The sequence below is a fragment of the Myodes glareolus genome, chromosome 2, assembly GCF_982192425.1.
Source record: "Myodes glareolus chromosome 2, mMyoGla1.1, whole genome shotgun sequence".
Classification (NCBI taxonomy): domain Eukaryota; kingdom Metazoa; phylum Chordata; class Mammalia; order Rodentia; family Cricetidae; genus Myodes; species Myodes glareolus.
The window spans coordinates 137,890,888-137,913,743 of record NC_142027.1 but is presented as its reverse complement, the minus strand read 5'-3'; the positions used below and the strand labels follow the sequence as shown (position 1 = coordinate 137,913,743).

Sequence of the window (22,856 nt, the reverse complement as noted above, 5' to 3'; positions counted from 1 at the left end):
GACCTACTGTGTACTTGGCCCTAGAGAAGGAGCAAGGCACAGAGAACAGAGTGCTCACCCTCAGGGACATCATGGTCTGGGAGAAGAAGCAGACAGCAAAGGAGACACCTTGAAAACATGCCATTCAAGAGACCAAAGGGACATGGAGAAGGAGGAGACTCAGTCAGGGTAGGAGGGCCACCAAAAACTTCCTCCAGAGAGTCTTTTGCCCCGGCCCGTGGGTAAGTCAAAGGAGACCCTAGAGGGGGAGTGAGAATGGGATGGGACAAGAGACACAAGAGATGGAGACAAGACAGGATTCTGATCAAGTCTCGCTTATTCAAGAGAATAATCCAGGTAAATATACGGTAAGGGAAACAAGGAAGTTCTTCGTGTGTATATGGGTAACTAAGCAACTTATAAGGCAACCTAACCGTGGTCTAATGGTCAGGCAGAAAGTCCATAACTACAACATGCAGAAAAGTCAGAACGTTCAGAGCACAGGAGCAAAGGAGCATTAACTCCTTGTAGAGTTAGTATTTGACAGATCAGAACAGCAGGAGAAGCCAAGCACAACAGGATGGGCGCAGCTGATTCGGGGCTCAGTAAGTCTCCCACAGTCGTGCTAACACCTATGCTGCCATTGCTCAGCGCCTCCCCACCCTCTGTCGCCTTCATGGCAATGATAGACAGTAAACACTCTGAAAGCATCCTTGGGACATCTGTGTCATGGTCAATGCCAGCAAGATGCCATCACGCTGAGGGAGACTGTTTACATCCCAGGCCTTCTACAACAAAACAGACACACATCCTCATCCATGACCCACTAGGATGCCTAAGACTACAGGTCATTCCAATTCTACACACACTTGAAGAATTTATGTATCTATGATAAAGTGTAATATACAAAACAGGCAGACTAGGAGGCTGCTGAAAACCAAAAGCATTGATGGGAACACAGCGCACTGAGTTAACTGGAACTTAGTAGCTGTTGACATCTGGTGTGTTGAGGTCGTGGCTGATCACAGGCACCTGAAACAGCAGAAGGCAAAACTGTGATTAAAGAGCCTTGAGAACCTCAAGCCAGGAGGCCCAGGGGTAGGGATTTATCATCGTACCGGTTCTAAAGAACCAAACAAAACCGAGGATCAAGGAGTCAGGGAAAGGTTATTTCTGAGGGCTGTGAGACACCCACCCCTGCTTTCTCTCAACTTCTAGACATTTCCTGTCAACCTTTGGCACTCCTGGCTCCTAGGAACAGTTGATCTATCTTGTTCCCACGCCTTCTGATGTGCATGTCTGCATCCAAATTCCCCAGTTTCCTAAAGACATCTGCCTATTGTGTCACCTCCCACCCAAATCCCCTTCTCTGTGATCGAGTTGCTTCTGCAAAGACCCTGTTCCCAAATGCTGGCCCAGTCCAAGACCCGGTGGATTCAGAATTTGTTGCGTGGGACTGGGGGAATGTCTCCATCAGTAAAGGACCAGGAAAGCAAGCATGATGTGATGGCTCATGTCATCACCCTGACAAAAATCATCTACGAGACAAGGGTCTGGGCACATGGGTGAGGTAGTATCTAGGCGAAGCTAACTTCTGAGCATGTAGAGGATCGTTTTGACTATGCCCATTGTGGTGGGAAGATCCGCCCACCGTGGGTGGCAGCATGGGTCGGAATCCTGGACTGAGCACAGCACGCATTTGCTCCTTGACTGTAGAAGTCATGTGATCAGCTCCTTGACTATAGAAGTCATGTGATCAGCTCCTTGACTGTAGATGTCATGTGATCAGCTCCTTGGCTGTAGAAGTCATGTGATCAGCTCCTTGACTGTAGATGTCATGTGATCAGCTCCTTGACTGTAGAAGTCATGTGACCAGCTTCTTGACTATAGAAGTCATGTGATCAGCACCTTTTACTCTTGCTGCCTTAATTTCACCCTGAGAGCCGGACTCTCTAATGGTGATCCGGAATAAACCCGTTCTCTTCTAAATTCCTTTTGTCAGGAAAAAAAACTAAACCATGAGGGCATAAATTACGATGCCTAGAACCCACATAGAAGCTGGACATAGCAGCACATGCACCTGTAATCCAGCACTCTACAGTCAGACAGGAGGTGCAGACAGGAGAGTCCGCAGACAATCACTGGCTGGCTACCCTGGTACGTGGCAGCATTGAGTCCTTGTCTCAAAACAAAATGGAGGACCACAAAGGACCCAAAGTTTGGCCTCTCACCTCTAAACATGTGCCGAGGGCCATGTACAACTCCTCCTGCCCCGTGCCCCCACACAGAAATTATTTTAGAAGACTTTGTTATGGACGTAGGCATGAATTTTCAGAGGGACAGTTCACCTCACTAAATCTTGTTGTCGGACATTCTCCCCATGCTCTAGGCAGTTCTAGGTGGTTCCAGAAATAGCAGTGTTCTCTTTATACTTCTAGAAACAGCATTATGGGAAACTATCCATCACCATCACCAGCTGCCCAGGGCCACCTCCTCAGGGTCATCTCCTCAGGGTCACTGTCAGTCCCTCTTCCAAGCATTCAGAATCTAAAACCCCAGCCACTCCCACTGTCCCCCCAACCCTGTGAGTGATGAGCTGCTTTCTGTCTGTGGGTTTGAGGTCAGCCTCTGAGTTTGCCCGGTGATCTCTGACCCCAGGATTCCTATCCCTGTGTGATTTCTGCTTCATTCCTTACAACAGAAGTGTTGGGATGCCACTCCAGTGATCAAAAGAGGAGACTGATCTCGGTCACTGCTTTTTTCTTTTACTTGCCATTCTGATGAAGTCAGAAGTCATATTGGGAGTCCTCTCTGGAGACACCTATGAGGCAGGGAGCTCCTCTACCCACAGCCAAAGACTTTACCACAAATGTGCATGAGGAGTTAGAACCTGACCATGGCCATCAGAGTAGTCATGGAAGCAGATTCGTCCCTGGGTAGAAACTGACTTTGAAAAATACCCCAGTTTCAGCTGGGATATGGTGGTTGCCCTGTGAAAACACCCTGGGACAGAGGACCTAGGGAAGCCACCCCATCTACCCGGGTGGCTGGCTATGCAGACACTGTAGGTGCTGTGTGTTGCATACTCTCCCTTCCTCCTTCCACATCCTCCAGTAGATGTTGAACCAGCCCCCTGTATTCAATTCTTTTTAATTAAGTTGCATGTTTCCCATCTTACAGATCGGGTGTTGGCTGTTTTAAGATAGCAACTGAACCTTGACCTTAAGGACACTTGGGGTCAGCAATGTGATCATATGAAAGAATGTTTAAGAAACAATCAGTGACATATGCAAAGTCCTGGAAGCATTCATCCCTTATTGAGCACATACTTCTTAGTTAGGGTTTCTATTGCTGGGAAGGGACACCATGACCATGGCAACTCCTATAAATGAAAGCATTTTATTGGAGCTGGCTTACAACTGAGAGATTTAGTCCATTATCACCCCGGCATGACACGGCCACATGCAGGCAAACACGATATTGGAGAGGCAGCTGAGAATCTCCCATCTGGATCAGCAGGCAGCAGGAAGAGATAGAAGACCATCAGCAAGAAGACATTGGATCTGGCCTGAACTTCTATAACCTCAAAACCCACTACCCCCTGGGACACACTTCCTCCAGCAAGACCACACCTCCAATAGAGATGTTCCTTCTGAGTCTATGGGGGCCATTTTCATTCAGACCACCACACCTACTATGCTCCGGGTTCAGTGCTAAGTGCTGCAAAAGAAATTGTGGATAAGGAAGTGAGGCTTTGGCATTCTAGAGATTGCCTCAGCATGTCTCTTTGGTCAGGACAATAAAGAGACAAAAGCTCAGAGAAACCCTACCCCTAACACCCTCACAAGACCCCAAGCACTGACTGCAGTTTTCTTAATCTAGTCGCGAATTAAGGAAGTGCCTCCCAGCTTGGGCTTCTCATTCCTAAGGGGAAGGCAGAGACACCTCCCTTTCAGGAACCGCAAGGTCAAAAGAGTCTGGGGGCTGGAGCCAAACGGAAACTTTTTACAGAAGAAAGAGCCCCACTGTATTAAGACACAGTCACTCCATGTTAATGAGAGCTCCCAGTTTAGAACAATCGGAGACTCGTCTGCCCTAGTGACCAGCAGCCCTCTGCTGGCCCTGAAGCTAGCTGTAACCAAGGCCTGGACGAACAGGATTAAACATACAGCCTGTTGCTTCTGGCCTCAGCTAGCAGGTCACCGGCCATTGATAAAACACAGGCTGTAATACAAAGAGCAGCCTCCCGGAGGCCACCCAGCCCATAAATCATCAGCTCGCAAGGGCTATTGAATTACCTCTGCAAGATGGATGGTGTGGTGCTGGAAGGCCGTCTGATAAAGTTTCCTTCTAAATAATTCTGTGTAGGAAGCCAGGTTGAGAAATGGGGTCTTTCTGCCAGCCTGGCCCCAGCCGTGCTACCTCTGCCAAGTGCTTTGGAGACAAATACATTTCTTTGGGGGCTTCCAGAGTGTCTGCAACAAAAAAAGAAAACTCACTGCCAATCCCCACCGAAGTATCTACTTCCACCTGAGGCGCAAACAATGCTTTGCCATAATAGCAATTTATTATGATTATCTGTGATACTAACTTAATAAGACATATCATCCTTTATTATGTTTCCTAAGCTGAAACTATTTTGAAGATCAGGATTTAAAATTGCCTGGCCTTTAGATCCACATTGCCTAGACTGTTAGGCACACAGGAAATGCCCTGACCATATTTGAGAACTGGATAAATCAATGACTGACCAACTAATAACAATAATAACTATCCTCCACCAAGCACATTTTACGTGGCTTGGGAATGGGCAAAGCACTTGAGCTCATTAAGTTACACAACAATCATAGGATATGGTTCTGTCGCTCTCTTCACTCGACTGATGAGACTATTAAATCCCAGAAAGGTGACATGCCTGTATTATACACTGGTGGATGTCAGAGCTGGGACTCAAACCTGGTTTCTTGACAGGAGTCTGCAAAGTTGTCCCTGCAGAGATCCAAGTAGTGAATCCTGTAGACCTTGCAAGACCCGTGGTCTCTGTTGCAGCTACTTGCCTATAACCCAATAATGCCAAAACAATCACAGATGATACAAAAGCAAGTAACCACCACTGTGCTCTAATAAAACTTTATTCACACAAACAGGCAGAGGGCCAAATTGGAGCTACGAGTTGTAGTATGAAAACCTCTGCTCAGTTTGCACTTGTTTCCTCCTCCCACACTTCTTATTCCACATGGAAAAATGTGAAGGCTCTTCATGGGTTAACTTTATCTAACTTACAACTCCTTTATTGTTTTCTTGAAAGATTCTGGCACCACAGAAAATAAGAAGACCTTGTTAGTTATGAATCTAAGATGTGTCTTGTATTTTAGCCATTCATTGGCTATAAATAAAGAGCCTATGATGTCATAAAAAGTCTACAAATCTCAGTGACTTGGCATACAACACTTACAGAGGTTCCAAGCTTGGTCCCCAGAAACCTCTTTGGTGGGGACCTCAGAACCATCTGTAACTCCAGCTCCAGGGCATCCAACACCCTCTTCTGGCTTCCATGAGTATTACACTCACATGGCGTGCACACATGCATACAGATGCATAGACACATAGATAAAAATAAATCTTTAGACATCATATATACAGAGTGGGCAAGGGGCACAAAAATCATTCCCAATGGAGCGTCTCCCAGTTTACAACAAGTACTAACAATTTATGATTTGATCTGGTCACTATCGTTCCCTGGGAGTTCCCCATGCCAATACAACAAGCACCCAAGATGCTGGCAATCGCAACTCTGCCATATGGAAGTTCAACACCCTGCATCATGCATAGTGAAGAAGGAGACCCTCTCAACTCTCTCAGAGCGAAAGCTCTAGAGGGGGAAGAGCAAATATGTGGGCATCAATACTCATCCTGCCACTCAGGAAACACTTAGGACCTCCTCTTTAATCCATCATAATATAACTTAGGATATCTATGTGAACAACACAAAAGTTCTCCGTTTCTGTCATCCTCATGTTCTTAGGGGACATCCCACAGGGACATATCTAGGGACATCCATCCCTAGACAATAGAACTACAAGGGCATTAGGGACTGCTCAGAGAGGGAGGATCAGTTGCCTTGGTGTTAAACTCCCACATAGCTTGTCCAATCCCAAGGGATCAACCCTGGACACATGCACACAAGAGCAAAGCTAAATGGACTCAGTAAGTCATACATGTGTAGATATGTAAAAATACCCATATACATGAAACAAAAGATCATAAATTGGGGGAGGAGCTGGAGGGGAGTGGGTGGGAGTAATGGAGATGCGGTGCTCATGTGTGAAATTTGAGAAGATAATTAAGACAGAGACCTGCACATTTAGTAATGGGACTATTGTAAAGAGTGCGTACAGGAACTAGAATAAACTCACCGCTGAGGTCTCCTTGGTACCAGACCTCTGGAAGTCCAGTAAGGACCCAAATCAACACATTCAGAATTCAAGCCCAAGGGCTCTTCCTTTGTTCTCCTACCATTTATCTACCCTAAAACAGAGAACCCAGCCTTTTCGGTGTGCATCCCATAACAAGTCTGCTGGCTAGACTACTTCAGAGTTTTAATAACCTGCAGCCACCAACAAACAGCCTCAAGAAAAACCAGCAGCATAGCTGTTCTCCGGTAAAACTCCATCTCTATAGAGAGAGGGGCCATAGTGGGACACCTCTACTCTGTACAATGGCACAGCACTGACTCCGTCTGGACCTTGCATCTCTTGTTTGCATATGGAGCACGGAAGCCTTAGTGCGATGGATCTACGTCCCTGTTGTACCCCCAGCAACTGGCCTACTCTTCTTTATTAGAGAACTTGGTGAGAAGCAGCTTCATTCCCACTCATGAGGCAGAGGGGAAAGAGAACCGTGGAGTCTGTGACTCGCAGAGTTTTGCCTCAGGCATGACCTCGACACCCATGTCTACTGAAGTCCAGTCGGCTGAGGGAAGTCACGGAGTTCCTGAACTCTGACACTCATAGGGCAGGAAATATACTGACACCCTGGGAGGGGCACCAGGAAGGAGCCTCGATCGGCAGATGGATCTGTCAACTAGAGAAAGACTCCAGCATGAGACCAGAGTGGGCTACTGAGCGCCTCATAAAGGCCCGAGCAGGGAGCTCCAGAGCCAAGAGTCTTAAACAAATGCCTTGAATATTTAGTACAATATACCAGGTAGTGGTCAACCTTGGCCCACAGAGGGAGACGTGCAGTGTTTAGAAGCATTTTCAGGTGTCACAACAGGGAAGACATGGCCAGAATCTAATGAACAGAGCTGAAGAGTATCAGCAACATCCTAAAAGGAACAAGATCGCCCCTCTGTAGCAAACTGTCCAGCCTGAAATGTCAAAAGTGTTGGGATTTGGAAAGTCCAAGCCATCACACAAGGCAACTAGATTCTTTTACTCATTCACTAGTTCCTCATTAATCAATGGTTATCGAATGTATATTGAGTTCCAGGCAGTGAACAAGGCCCAGAGGGTGTAATAGCTAAAATAAACATGTTCCTGTCTGAATGGACTTTATGGTCTAGTTGGAAAAGCAGACATTAAGTAAGCAATCAAACAAACGAGCATTTCATTAAAAAAATAGATGAAAGGAAGGAACGGAGTCTCCGAGTCTGCTGTAGTCTGTGGGAAAGGAGGTGGAAGGTTAGGGAAGATTTTTGTCAAGAGAGGAACAGGAATTCTAAATGGTTTCTAAGAACGACCTAAGTAGGAAGGATGAGAGAGGTATTGCAAAGAGGAGAGAGGAGCACGCCGGGTTGGGGCAGGATGCGGATGTGCACACAGAAAGTAGCAGGTGTTGCTGCTTGACACAGCAGATGTCAGGCTCAGGGACCTCGTTCCTTAGCACTGTGTAGAGAAGGTCTGGTCTTTGTCTTCTGAATATGGAGAATTCAACACATCTTAAGCGAGGAATGAATAATCCACTTCCATACTTTGGAAAAGTTATCTGGGCTGCACTGTGGAGGATGGTGTGGATGAGGAGCACCATCAGCAGGCTGCTACAGTCCTCAAGTGAAGGATGATGGGAGCTCGGTGAGGGCGGTGGGAGGGAAGACAGGGAAGAGTAGATATGTCTGAGAGCTAATTAAGATGGGAGGCATGGGGGCATGACAAAGGTATCTTCTAGAGCCTCTGGCCTTTGTAACTAGAGGGATGGTTGTGGGTTGTAAAAAGCACAGAAAGATCAAATTTGGAAGAAAAAAAGCGGAAAGACACTATATCCCATACTAGAACTAGACTATGGATTCAGGCATCGACTGAGGTATCCATGGGAAAACAAGAAGGCTGCCCTGTGAATGTCTGTACTCCAGAGACACAAAGCTAACGCTATTCACAGAAGAATCTGCAATCAGAGGCAGGAGTGTGTTCAGTATGAGGATCCGAGTTCAAATCTTCAGCACCCAAGTCTAAAAAAATGGGTAAGGCTGTGTGCATACGTTGTACGGACAGAAACAGGAGGATCGCTGGAGCTTAACAGTTGCCACGCCCACTGATCAAGAGCCTTTGTCTGAAAGAATAGAGAGTGAGAAAGACACTTGACATCTGCCTCCAGCCTCTGGACACACAAGCACACACTCCCACACACATGTGTACATATACCATATCCGCAAACCCTGAATATATCCAACACATACACACCCTCTATACACACACATCAGACACACACACCACACAAGTACACACCAAACACACACAGGGGGGATCTCTAGTGCATCGATGCCAGAACTGTTCATGAAAGCCACTGGACTGGACCACGTTCTAGCTTCTTTTCTGTTACTATAATGGAATGCCTGGACCAAAACCAGTGTAGGTTAGGAAAGGGTCACAGTTCATCAATGAGGGAGGTCAAAGCAGGAACTCGAGGCAAGGACTTGAAAGCAGGATAACTTGCTATTTCACACAGCATCAGTTGTGACCAAGGACTCACTTCACAGTCAAAGAAGGATGGCAGAATTCATGGAGGCTGCTGATTCCTGGCTGCAGGGAGGATTATACTCCGCTCACTTTCTGATACAATTCCTGATCGCTTGCTAGGCAACAGTATGGCCCACAGTGGGCTCGGCCCTCCTAAATCAATTAACCAGACAACCCCTTACTGACAAGACCAGAAGTCAGAATGATCACCCCATTCCTCAATTGAGATTATATTTCAAGAATATTCTAGGTTCTGTCAAGTTGACAGTTAAACCTTACCTGGACAAACCTCATCCCTAGTAACCATTTTGTGACCTGGAAAACAGAACCATTCACATTTCTTTAAGAATCTAACCTCTCAGTCAACAGCCTTAGATATTTGTAGGCCCAACATTATCCTTGAGGGCTAGTGACTCAGTATAAATAAACACGAACAAGATTATGGTGGAACTGGGTATGTCCTGGCTTGCAACTTATCCCTGCATAGACATGTCTCAAGACAAATCATTCTTGTTCTTCCATGTCTGATCTTGAGTAATTCACTCTACACTGATAGAAACGCTTGCCTGTAAAATTGCCGCCAGGCTTCAACGGGATGATATAGCATTTGGGGCTTACATTGGTAGGACCCATTAGTCCAGTGATATCAAATAGATTTCCTCTCATTTGTCAACGTTAATGGATTGGTGGTGGATGTGTGCAGCGTTAGGCTGTGAAGAATTAAGCTGGAAAATACTCAGTAGCAGAAACAAAGCAATGGATTGGTGATGTCTGTTTCAGGTTTGATGTGGGACAGTGGGAGACCAACTGTCTGTTTTCAATAAATTTATCATCGGTCTACTTCTTTATGCTGCAATGTCTTCATTTTCTTACGGGAATTATGATGACTAATAGTGATATTAGTTTCTGGCAATTCTTTGCTCTGAATACTGTAATTTTGCTATTATTTTGTCCTTGAATACTTGATGAAATATGGCTGTAGCGGTGAGGAAGGGCAGGTGAAGGGAGGTTTTAAGTTACGTTTTAAGTTTCTTTAAATAAAAATACAAGACCACTTACTTTTTAATTTATGTTCCTGTTAATATTAAGCTAAGCTTTTTCTACAAATCCATGCTTTGTATCTAAGTTCCAATTTAAAATAAAAAAAGGATATAAAGATTTTTTAAAAAAAAAAAAAAGTGTGGGGGGCAGCTAGCTGGTTATCTTCCCTTCTTTCTCGCCATGCCCTTAACAGACATCACTAATCAATTGCTGTTTCTTGCTATCTGAATCCTTCTCAGCATAACCCCGCTTCTTTGGAAGGGGAGACTGCTAAAGCCCAGCTGTGGTTATTGCTGTGCCCCAGGTTGTGTAGTAGATGACAGATGCTTAAGAACCTGGATTTTCAGAACCTGCGCTCTCAATCCGCTGCATCCAGACCTAGCCCACTTCCAGACGCTGCAGGGTGTGCCTTGGACTCTCTCTAGGAGTGACTTAGACGTGTCTTCTAAATGCCCACATGCTGCAGGGTTTAACACAACCTGGTGACGGATCAAAAGAGCTATTCAGGGAGAAGCAGCCGAATCTTAGGTCTTAGCTATCTTTCTTAACGCACAAAGCTCTAGGAAAACAAAAACTTCCATAGAAAGCTGGAAAGCGGAGCGACTCTCAAAGCTCCCTTGGGGCCGCCCCAGAAAGCACCCAGCACTCCCTTCTCAGAGCCCCCAGCTCAGTCCACAAAGCCGACCTGTCCATGCAGATTGTTCTTGCCTGAGTCTAGACTGGGACACTGGGAGTTGAAGCTCCAGGGGCCCTTCTGTCTGCTGTGACCTACTTAGATGTGACATGCGTAATGAGGTCTGGCGTGACACTAATGGGGATGGACAAGAAGGTAGGCTTAGAGTGGCCCAAGGGAGGGGAGCTCACAGAACTGGCTTACCGGAGTCCTGGAGAAAGGTCTGTCCAGGGGAACGACAAGTATTGAAGCCGGCCTCAGAGCCCTGCTTAGACCACGCCAGCGGCACCTTTGTATACGCTCATCAAACAGTCAGCGCTTCTTCATGTGGCCCCCAAGCCATGGCCAATCCATGTTCCTCCTTCTGCCCTTCCTCCCCGTCTCTGCCCTCTTGGAGAGAGACTGGGCTGTTTTTAGTTTCAAAATGGCAAGACGTTCAGCTGTTGCTCTGGGCCTTTGCTTGGATGGTTCCCTTTGACACTGGTTCTTCTCCTTGGCTTTGTCCCACAAGATCCTCAGGGTTTCAGTTCAGCTGTCTCTCAGGGGCCATCATTTCCCAAGCACAAGACTGGGCCAGGCTCTCTGCTTCCACAGCCCACGGCACTCACACCGTGGATGCGCTTGTGTGTCGTTTGGCAATAATTTGCCTGCTACTCACCAGCACCTCCCACCAGACTATGGGCTGCTGGCTCTCCTCCTGACTCCACCTCAATCAACCCGTGACTCAACGTCATCCTTTAAATGTCTATAAACATGTCAGGCTTGCCATATCCCATCCTAAGATCCCAACAGCGCCCGCCCACACCAAGTCCATTCTGTCCATATTCCTATCAAGGCTCCACTTATTTAACTGCTCGGATTCTTGACAGAATTGCTCTAACATGACCCACAATTGATCCATCGTGAACTGAAGTGCTTTTAGAATCTGGCCATTACCCAACCTTGGTGTTGCTAGTCTAATCCAAGACACTACTGTCTTCTACCCAGGTTGCTGCCACCGAGCTCTGACCAGCTTCTCTGGTCTTCCCTGGATGTGCTAAGTCAGAGGTTCTCAACCTGCGGGTCACAACCCCTTTGGGAATTAAAAGTCTTTCATAGGAGTCAAGTATCAGATATCCACATTATGATCCATAACAGTAGCAAAATTACAGTTATAAAGTAGCAATGAGAGTAACTTTATGGTTGGAAATGGGATCACCATAACACGAAGAACTGTATTAAAGGGTCTCCGCATTGGGAAGGTTGAGAACCTTTGCCCTAAGTCCCAAAGAATCTTCCAGCAGAGGTGACAAATCCTGCCCAGCATCTTAACTCCTAAATGCCCTTCTACAGTTCAACCCAGAGGCCTCCAGCCCACATCGCTCATGTTCTGCTCTGGCCACACACAGATCCCTGTTAGTTTTACAATGTGCCAACCGCATTTTCTCCTCCCAGCCCTTGCACCCACTGAAACTACCTCTGCCTGAAAGTCCTTCTACCGACAGCCGCACCACCTGGCCTTCTCCCGTTGATTTCAGGTCTCTGCTCACAATCTCACATGATGAGCGGCCGCTCCCCGGCACTCTATGAACAATGACAATCCTTAGCCGCCTCCTATTGTTTCTCCCTTTCTTTCCCTGGGTTGGGTTTTGTCATGACAGTATTGTCTCCTGCCCTCCACGTTTAGATACTTATTGTTAAAGATTTGTCTCCCCAGTTAGCAGGCAATAAGGTCACAGACTCATGTTTTCCCACCTTTAAACCAAAAGAACAGAAGCATCGGACCTTAGTTTTGATTGAAAAACCAGGTCAGCAATGGGAGCAACTGATGAGTCTCATGTCCCACCCCACCAACAAGGTCCTTAAAAACCATCCCAAGCTTGAACCAACCAAAGAACTCAGCATTGCTGGGATGAAGTCCCATTGAGATCAGGGCAGCCCTAGGAGTGTTTAGACACAAACCAGGGGCCAGAGATTTGGTTATCTACAAGGAGAGCTAGCTGCACAAGGCAAGATTTCCAAAAAGAAATGGAATTTCTTAGCAGCCCAGATGAGCTCTCAACAAATATGCCATCTGCTTGGAGTCCATGGGGGCTCCCCAAAGCAGATCATTAGCTCTAGGACCAAATCAAGCTCGTGTGATTTGCTCAGAAGGAGACTCCTGGGAGCCTGGTGAGCGTGGAGGGCCCATAAGAGAGGGGAAGGCGGAGTCAGGGTTGCTGCCCTGTGCAGCTGATGGTCGGCCCTGCTGAGGACCAGGAAGAGGGGGTAGGACATCTCAGAATCTCAGCTTAGGAGGAGGTCTCGTCTCAGCCACCTCCGAATTCCAGCGCTGAGGCCCTCGGAAGCCTCTGTCGTGTGTGGAACCCCACTGAGATATCCTAGTCCCGACTGGAGCTCACCCACAGTTGGTTAGTTTTAGTTACCAACTTGCCACAACCTGGGATTCCCTAAGAAGGGAGACTAAATGAGGGAACTGTCTAGATCTAGGTCAGGATTGCCTGTGGCCACATCTTTGGGGGCCTTTCTTGATTGTTGGTTGATATAGGAAGACCCAGCTCCTTGTAGACGGCACCATTCCATGGGCAGGGGGTTCTGAACTGTACAGGACAAGAGAAAGCTGGCTGAGAGCAAGTAGGCATCATGGGTGTGTTTGCTTCTCTCTGCTCTTGACTGTGGATGGCATGTGACAGATGCTGGGGGTTCTGCCTCCTGTCAATTATGAACTGTGACCTGGAGCTACATTCTGAAATAAACTCTTTTCCTCCCTGTGTTGCTTTCGATCTCAGGGTAACAGGAAACAGAAACATCCCTTTCCTTTGGTACCCTGGTCACTTCTTGCCCCTGTAATGTTTTTTTGTTTGTTTGTTTGTTTTTAATTTATTTTGAGCCGGGCTTCATATTATTGAAAAAATTTCCTAACGAACATGACGAGGAAGTGAGGTGCTCACAATCTCCAGTGTTGTCAGGAGGCTGAGTCTTTCAATCAACAGTATTGGTAGGGGGCCAATATCGTGGAGCATGGGATGTTTATCCACCAACTTTCATTGCCCGGTGTGAGGTTTCCCTGAACACATTCACTTGCCCCACTCTGCCCCACTGTTTGCTCATTGAGGTCCTAGCAAAACTGAAGGAAGCTCTATGGCCCAGGAGAGGTAAGACCTTGAGACAGGACGTTATTTTCCACACTCACAAACGCCTACTGAGAAAGCAAAAGCCAGGTTGGCCAATGGGAAAAACTCTACCACTGTAAGGGGAAAAGCTATCTGTAAAAACTGCAACCCTAAACACGCATATGTCATGATATGGGGGTGCCTAACTTTTATTTTTATTCCCCACATATAGAACCCTCAGAGAAGAAAAGAATGTGTCTGGTTTGTCTTCACAAACTAGACCTTTGTCAGAGGGTAGAGGACAGTAACCACAGAACAGGCAGCACGTTACCAGCGAGAGCTGGAAGGGCCTCTGGTGCCTCCACTCTGAGTTCATGGTCATGACCTAGACGAGTGCCAAAGGCACACAAAAGGAAGGCTGCCCCGGCTTCCAACATGGCGGCACCCCCACATGGTGCAGACGTTAGAACAAACAAGGAGCGAGAATGGACGTGCTAGCAGAGCATGGGTGTTTGAGGGAGGACATTTTCTGGTCCTTGGGATGCAGAGTAATGAGCCAACATTCTCCCCTCTCACGCTCTACACTGTCTTGTATTCAGAGGTTCAAAACATTTGGCAGACATTTATTCTGCTGCAAGTGAGTCAATACACACAGTCGTGTCTGCCAGAGAAATTATAGTGTCTAGACAGCCCCTCCCCCAAGTCTGACACGACACAATAAAACCTCTGAGCATCGCTTAAATATTTCTATGGTACTGCCTCGGTCATTCATGTGCCAAGCCATGCAGCTGACATTGAAATTGAAACCTCTTCAAATTTCTCAAGTCAGTAATGACTCCTTGGCTGTCGTTGCTGTGATTCTTCAGGCTTCACTCAGGAACCTTCTTCTCTCTGGCCCAGGTCTTGGAGACATCTAGGGATGCATGCAAAGGTTGACCAGGACCCTAGAGAAGAGGGAGGGGTGTGGCCATGACTCTGCCTCTCACTGCACACCTCTTGGCAGGAAGACTTGTCCTTAGCATTCTTCACTGAAACTCGGGACAGAGGCCTAGTCTCCATTCACTTCTGGTAAATATTCTAATAAGTTGATTGAGTCCATTTGACTAAAAAATGCAAACCTATTTAATAAAAATTTGTTGAATAAGTTAACTGGTATCTTTACAAAATTGGCAAAGGGGGAGCGCCTACCCAATGAAAACAGCTAGTTAGAAGTCTGAGAACTGCATTAGTGAGTGCCAAGAGATATCTTTTATTATTAAAGGTTGTTTGATTTTCATTTCTGTGACTGTGTGTATGTCCCTGTGTCTTCATGAGTGTGCAGTGCTGGTAGAGACCAGCAGAGGGCGACAGGAGCTACACGGAGCTGTAGTTACAGATGGATTCTAAGGTTATGGCAGACCCACAACAGGGCATCATTTGGAATTAGTTTCTAATGTTCTCTTTCTTCTCTGTGTTGTCTGGGAACCCAGCCCTTCCCTTAACTTGGAGAACACTCTCTAGATATGGAAGCTAAGGTTCAAAGAGATGTTTACCACACAGCATGGACACATCAAGGTACATCTCTCAAACTCCAGAACATTTGTATTTAATTTACTTTTTCTAAGCTTGTCTAGCAACGGGCAGACAGACTCACAGGGCTTCTTCAGCCTTAATCATTTTTAAAAAAATAGTTTTAAAAAAAATGCCTTGAAGATAGTGTGATTAGAGAAATCGCTGTCGAGGTTTGAATATGAACTGTCGCACAGGGGGCTCATGCATTGTGCTGAGGGTTTAATCCCAGGGTGTAGGCAGCTTCAGAAGGCTGAGTCTAACTAGAGTAAGCAGTAACTGGGGAGGCATGCTCTCCATTCTCTCCCCTCTCCCCAGTGTGACAGTGTGAGGTCCCGCCTTGCCGCCGGCCCACAGCAAGACAGCCAGCCAGACTGTGGACTGAAATCACAGCCCAAATAAATCCTTCCCCCTTTAAGTGGTTTCCTCGGATATTAGTCACAGTGAGGGAAAGCACAAGAGCCCAGGATAATAATAAGCCTGTGCCAGGCCAACAAATAAATTCTCCTGCTTTTTTTTTTCTTGCAAAGACACAGGCGTACTGATGAGCCATTGCAAACAATTATCCTACCTGGCTCGAACTGTAGCTCACCTGAAGTTGCTGCCTCAGCCAATATCACTTAAAGATGGTGATTCGGGTTTTGCATTGTTTTCGGCCTCTCGAAGCAGACTTTTAAGGAGGGACCAGGAGCCCCGATTGGAAAAATCGATCCCATATTTCCATTTTAATGTAAACATTTAGCGTCCACCGCTTTCCTCGGTATCGCATTAGCACTTGAATGTGAGCGCCCCGCCAGAAAGGTACTTCAAAGCCTTCCCTTTATTTCTTTTTTCTCAGGCAGGGAAAGCAAATGGAACAAAATTGTTTCCCAAGTCGATAGTTGACTAAACGCAGTAATCATGGGGAGAGGTGAGTCGTGTGGGGGTCGCCCTGGGTGGGCAAGCCCAAGCCGGCTGGGAAGCAGGCTCCCCCACGGGAAGCTGCTGGGAGCTTATTCGGATTCTTAAAGAGTCTCTTAAGTTCCATTTTGCAAATACTGCATTCTCTCAAAACCCTGTGACAATAATAATAATAAAGAAATGAGGTGGGTTTTAAGATGGCCAATCGAGGCTGGAAATGACGAAAATTCCCTTTTCATGTTGAGAGAGGACCGTCCGAGGTTATCAAGCAAAGACCCTTTGGCTAGCATCCTCAGAGTTTGAAAGCAAAATGCAGTTTGGAGTCCAAAGCTGGGTTTCTGCCCTTTCCCTACCTCCTGGGAGTTGGTTCCTTTCTTCCCAGACCGGGGAAGGCCGCCAGCCCTCCAGCCCTCCTAAAAATCATTCCTCCTGTCTGCTGTGCCCGTGATGTCTGCCCTGCACGCCAGGTGCAATTGTGGCGATTTAGGCCAAGCGCAAAGTGCTTCATTACAGGCTGACATCGTGCCAAAGTCTCCTGCATAAAGCCGCCTTCGAATCCTCCGGCCCCACATTCCGTTTCGCTGGCGTTTGTCTGCCGTTATTACCCAGAATTCCAAAAGGACTTGGCCACGTTAAATAACAGGCAGGGAGAAAACAATAGCCTGGTGCTGCTGAGGACACAGAGCCCGAATAATGAAGAGGGCGGCTAGAGGTGCCGGCTGAGCACTGAAAATAGAATGGGGCCCGGTGAGCTCGGGAGAAGTAGGCTTAGCATCCAGAAAGGCAGGCTCACCCAGGTAATGACCTGATCACCACACTCTACTATTAGCCAGGCTCTGCTCCTTGCCACAGCCACTCTGGAGGGCTGTTTGGCGGTGTTTATCAAAACTAAAAAAGTACATGCTCCCCAAGAACCAGAGGCTTCTCTTGCTGGCATCTGTCCTTCAGTGGGGCTAGAAGGCTGGTGGATGTAAACAATGACCCAGCCAAAAAGTGGGAAATTTGTAGCCAGAAACGCACCGTGAAGTACTACACAACAACAAAGGGCCGCATCTTCAGCTCAATAGTGTTTATGTGCACTTGTCCAGGGTCAGAATGTTCTGGGAACTCGCCTAAGTGCATACACACAAGAGACCATCTCAGTCTTATAACCATCCTCAGGCAGACTCTCACAAAGCCAGGAGACACACGACGTTCAACAGCCCACCTGGAAACGCAAGAGGACGCAGGCCATCAAACCCCAGCTCACTAGTACCCAAGCCACCGGCCTCTCAGGGATTTGAGTGATATCCTTCTTTGTCTTGAACAAAAATGAAAGCAAGTTGCAGGATGGTGCATCTGACATAGCAGGTTTGTTTGCAAACTAACACACGCACTCGTCTAAAACATCACTGTGCGTTTTCCCATAGATGCTTTGTTTGTGTTGAGAAAGATGTGGAGCGGACCCCTACAGAGGAAGGAAGAAAAGAAGTTGAGGAGCCTGACTTTATTTAGAACACGATTTTTAAAAACTACATTACATTCAAGTGTGTGTGTTGTGCGCGTGTGTGCGCGAGCGTGATGACATGTACATGCAGGGAGTCAGAGTACAGCCTTTGGGAGGTGGTTCGTTCCTTCTGTCATGTGCGTTCTGAGGCTGGAACTCAGGCCAGCAGTTTTGGCAGCGCTGGTAGCTGCCCTTTTACTCTTTGAACCACTTTGCCAGCCCTATAAAAGATTTCTTTTTCATTATATGTAGGTGTGTGCGTGCACGCATCCACGCGTGTGTGCAAATGAGTGCAGTTGCCTATGCAGGGGAGAGGCGTCAAATACCCTGGAGCTACAGTCACAGTTGTGAGATGTCTGATGTGGGTGCTGGGAATCGAACTCGGGTCCTCAGAAAGAGTAGCTAGTGCTCTTAACCACTGCGCCATCTCTCCAGTCCCAATGCTGTGGATCTTTAAAGGACAACATAGCTGTGTGTATTTGTGCAGCCGAAATGCAGTGGTGTGGGAATGTCCGTGTGTATGCAGGTGCGCATGTGCTGAGCACCTTTCAGAAGAGAGTGCTAAGGAAACGGAAGCCAGGACTACCTCCGGCTGCCTCTTCCGCCTTTGCGAGGCAGGGTGCTGAGCTCCACTCACAGCTCTGGGCTCCCAGGATGCTTTTGGGAAAATGGTGGATGGAATCTCTTTCTCTCGTGGAGTTTCCACTCTAATAAAGCAGCACGGTCTGTCCAGGAAGTCGGAAGCAGCTGAGAATGACAAGAGCGGCTCTTGACAATGGTCGGTGACACGGTAAGAAAACCGAGGAAGCAGGAAACTCTGAGAGAGAAGGGCACAGTGTCATCGGGTTGAGGCTTATGGGCATCTCTGCAGAACAGTGACATTTTTAATCAAGGGCACATGGCTCCCCTACCAGGGTCTGAATGTTTTTATGCTCATATGTTGGAAGTTAATCCCCAGTGTGGTGGGGATGAAGAAGTGGGGGTTTTGGGGGGCAGTGACTGGGTCATGAGATTTCTCTGTCCTCGTGGGTGGGATTATCGCTCCTATGACGGAGGCCGAGGGGCTTGTTGCCTACTTCCGCTAGAGGCACCAGCTCTTTCTTGTCTCTTTTTCATCCTTCCTTTCGTTCTACAACTGACTGCATTAATTAGGTTGTTTGTGTGAATATGCCTGAGGGTTGCTTACTGAACCAAGGGCAGTACACTAGAGCCACAGCGCTAAGAAATGTGTGGCCCTTCCTGAGCGACCATTAGAGCCCCCATTGGCTGCCTACAGCACAGGGTGGGGGGTGGTCATGAGCCCCTCCTCCATCCATGATGAATTTTTTAATAAGTCCACTTGAACGTGTACCCCGAATTGGCGCACATCTCCCCATTTTCAAAGTAATCACTCTTCGCTCCTCTCATGTGAACCTCCCTCTCTTCCTCTTTCTCTCTCTCCATGGCAGCCTGGGGATCTTTTTCAATTAGAAGTCCAATTTCAAAGCTTCCATCGTAGCCAGAGGAAAGGCTAGCTCCTTGCCTGAGCCTATGGTGTCTGATCTGATCAGGGCTATGTCAACCTTTCTCATTGTCCACTTTCTAATGCTCAGTAACACCGACTTTCTTGTTCTTCTTCAAAACTACCAAGTGAACTTCAGCTTTGGGACCTTTGTACACACACACACACACACACACACACTTCCAATGAATAAGAGCAAGACAAATGCCAGCATGCCTGCTGTAATGTTTAAAGTTTATTTTTAAAGTGGACTGTTCCTCCTTTAGTACCTACATGGATAATTCCTTCAGGCTTAAGCTCAAATGCCCATACTCAGACCCCTGAGCCAGTCGTGGCTCACAATAGGTGGTCTGTGGTCCAGAGATAGAACCTGACCGAGCAGGGTTGCTGTTGGATGTGTCCACACAAGAGGCAGATTCTGCAACCAGATGTGAAGCATGTCAACCATGCTCACAAGGCTGACCAGATGTGAAACATATCAACCATGCTCACAAGGCTGACCAGATGTGAAGCGGATCAACCATGCTCACAAGGCTAATGTGTAAAACCAGTGCTCATTTATTTACAGTGGCACAGTGCTTCCTCGCGGGTGCGGGTGATACTGGATCTCTAGTCCGATCCCACAGACAGGTCATTTATATGTGTGTATCTGTATACGGGTATATATGTGTGAGTACAGGTACCCACAGAGGCCAGAAGGGGGCATCAGACCTCATGGAACTGAAGCCATGGAACATGAGGGCTGGGAGCCCAGCTCAGGTCCCCTGCTGGAGCAGTAATTGCTCCAGATCCGTATTCATCATTTATTGGCAGGCTCATTGTGATGAAACTGATAGACAAAATGCTGCCCACTCGGAGTACACACAGTTTGGTAACCTTGGAAACAGGAGCATACACTTGATACCCTCACTTAAACAAAGTAATAAACATATTCATCAGCTCCATTGTCTTATACCACTCCTTGTTTTTGTTATTGTTGGTGTTTGTGTTCGTTACACTTCATGTGAGAGCCGCTTGTTTCACAACCTCTAGACTGCAGAAGACGGCGTTGTTAGCGGCTGACGGGAAGCTGCTCAGCAGAGCTCTCTAACTCCTGTGTGACTGACACTTGTTCTTTTGGACCATCTCTTCCCAATCTGCCTTGCCTTCCAGCCCCTGACAACCACTACCCTACTGTTCCTAGGAGACTACTGGAGATCCCACATATTAATGAGTCCACATGCAAATCACATCGTTATAATAATGGCTCCCTGCCATTATTATATGGGACGCTCCTTTGTGCCAGTCCTTGGGCTTCGAGGTTTACATGTGCTGAGTGTTTCAATCCTTACAAAGCCTGGTAAAATCTGGCTTATTTGATCTACCGTTGAGGAGGCTGAGCCTTTGCAGCCACCATACCCTCTAAGTTCCTAAGACTTTAAACCTATTGCCTGCTATTTTCCAATGGTTTCCTGGTTGAAGAGGCCTACGCATCATCGGGATCAAGGCCGTAGTTTACAATGATAACTCTAACTGTCCAGGAGGCTGAATATGGAGGGCCACTGGTCAACGTCCTTCTTCCTGGGAGACTGTGAAAAGTTAAATTCTTATCAGAAAGCTGCCTGATTGGATGGGACCCAGAGCATGGAGCATCTCTGTATGGGGCCAGTTCAGACCACATACCTGTGGGATCCATATTCAGTCACCAGCAGGAAGCTTAGGGACCTCTGAGCCTCCTGATTCATCACACCCCTCAAACATTCCTGGGTGTACCAGGCTGTTATCACCTCTGTTTCTCCGGCTCCTCGCTCCCTGCTGCTAATACTGCAGTTTAATCTTGAGATATGATTATTCATTCAATCAGGCTTCCATCAGGTCTGCAGACCCAGGAGCTTTTGTTTTCCTTGTGAAGATGTATCCTGCCCCCGGGTCAGACCCAAGAAGACGGTCTCATGGGATGAAAAGGAGAGTTCTAGGCGTGGGTCTGTGTTCTGCCTGTGTGTCCACGGACAAGCGACTTCCCCTGTGTAAACCCTGAGCTTTAGTTTAGAGACTCAGGGCAGTAGTAATTTCTACCTCAAGATCTGTAATCTAGAGACAATATGTAACATGATTCCTGGTGCCTCACAAGCCTCTCGCTGTGCCACAGTCTGAGGGAACATCGCATCCTCCTGGTTCTTCCTTCCTGTCAGACATCCCACTCTTCCCAAAGGGAGATGGGAAGCAAAGTCAGTTCAATGTGTGACATTTGCTAGACACACTAGACCTGAGACATCTCTTGCAAAATTACCCAGCATGCACTTCCTTGTCCACTTGGCATGCTGTTCTCAATTTTTGAAGCTCTCCTACTGAGTCATCCTCTCCACCAAACACTCTAGAATCGCCAAGGGGATGAGAGCATGACCCTGCCTCTCTGTCCAGGGTTCAGGACCTAGAATACTCGAGTGAGACAGTTGATATTGGGAGCCACTGGACATGTTCTCTGCCACCCCTTCATTTATTCCAGACACCCCAACACCTTCTTTCATATTCTCTCACAGTTGAAGGAGAGAAGTTATACTTCCATCGCTTGCCACCCAGCGTGACTCCCCTAACTGCTGTGTGGGAGGTGATCCTAGAAAGGAGAGATGGGCAGAAAGTGCAGACTGAACAACTGCCTACCACACCCCATTCTAGAGACCAGAGACCAGAGACCAGAGACCAGAGACAAACTTGATCTTGTGGGTCCATTGAGAAGCCTGGCTAATTAATGACTGCAAAAGCAGTTTGGATTTGCATGTCTTTTAGAACGGGCCTCATTTAGAAGTAATGGGCTCAAGGTTGCCTCTGGCACCCTCGCGACAATTAAAAATCCAGCAGGCAGTGCGGTCGCCTCTCCATGAACTTCCCATTACTGTGATTTTTATTGTGATTGCGAATAGCTGTGTTGCTAATGGTAGCTTGGTCAAGGATGCCTGACTAAGGGTGGACCTGCGTTTTTCTATGACCTCTGTGTGATACATTGGCTCTTTGGCCAGAGCATTACCCAACTCACACCTACCCTTCTGCCTAGCGCGCTGAGATCAGTTTTGGAAGCTCTCCTACTGAGTCCTTCTGGGCTGAATGTCCCTGTGCACCTTGGGAGCCCTAAGGGGCGATGTGACTGAGATTCATCTCATTGGATGGATGCTGTCTTCGGGAAGTTGCTGGTCTCTGCCCCCAAAGACAGATGCTCCTGCTGTGCAGTTAGACAGCTTAAGTGTTTTAAATGCGACACATGAAGGGAATGCGAAGGATCTTGTGGCTGATCAAGGAAAGAACTGGACCAGGAGAAGCAGAAACACGGAAAGAGTCACCATCCGTGGGGGAGGAGGCTGTGGGCTGAGGTCGGGGTTGGGGTCTAGCTGAGGCTCTGGACAGCTCAGGGTGGGCAGGGTCTCTGTCTGGGTCAGAAAGCTCCATAGAGCAGCATGGGCCTGTTATCAATGGATAAGAATGGTGTTTTCCACAATGGGCTCCCACTGACAAATTCTCTTGGTTTAGCCTATTTGTTTTCTTTGTCGTGGGCCAAGAATGGTGGCAAACACCTTTAATCCTAGCACTCAGGAGACGGTGGTAGGCAGATCTCTGTGAGTCTGAGGCCAACCTAGTCTCTACTATAACAGACCAGCCGAGACTAACATAATATGTTTGTTAAAATTATTTATTCTTCCATGGTTTCATA

The 22,856-nt window shown here is 47.3% G+C and overlaps 1 long non-coding RNA gene across 1 annotated transcript; it reads right to left on the bottom strand.

Annotated features, from left to right (window-relative positions):
* Positions 1-3,384: 3,384 nt before the first annotated feature.
* Positions 3,385-16,736, bottom strand: LOC148123178 (uncharacterized). The gene is made up of 3 exons (XR_015735351.1): positions 15,880-16,736; positions 4,278-4,454; positions 3,385-3,486 (listed from the first exon to the last, which is right to left on the bottom strand). It is a non-coding gene; the product is annotated as an uncharacterized LOC148123178 (long non-coding RNA).
* Between the last annotated feature and the right edge of the window lie 6,120 nt (positions 16,737-22,856).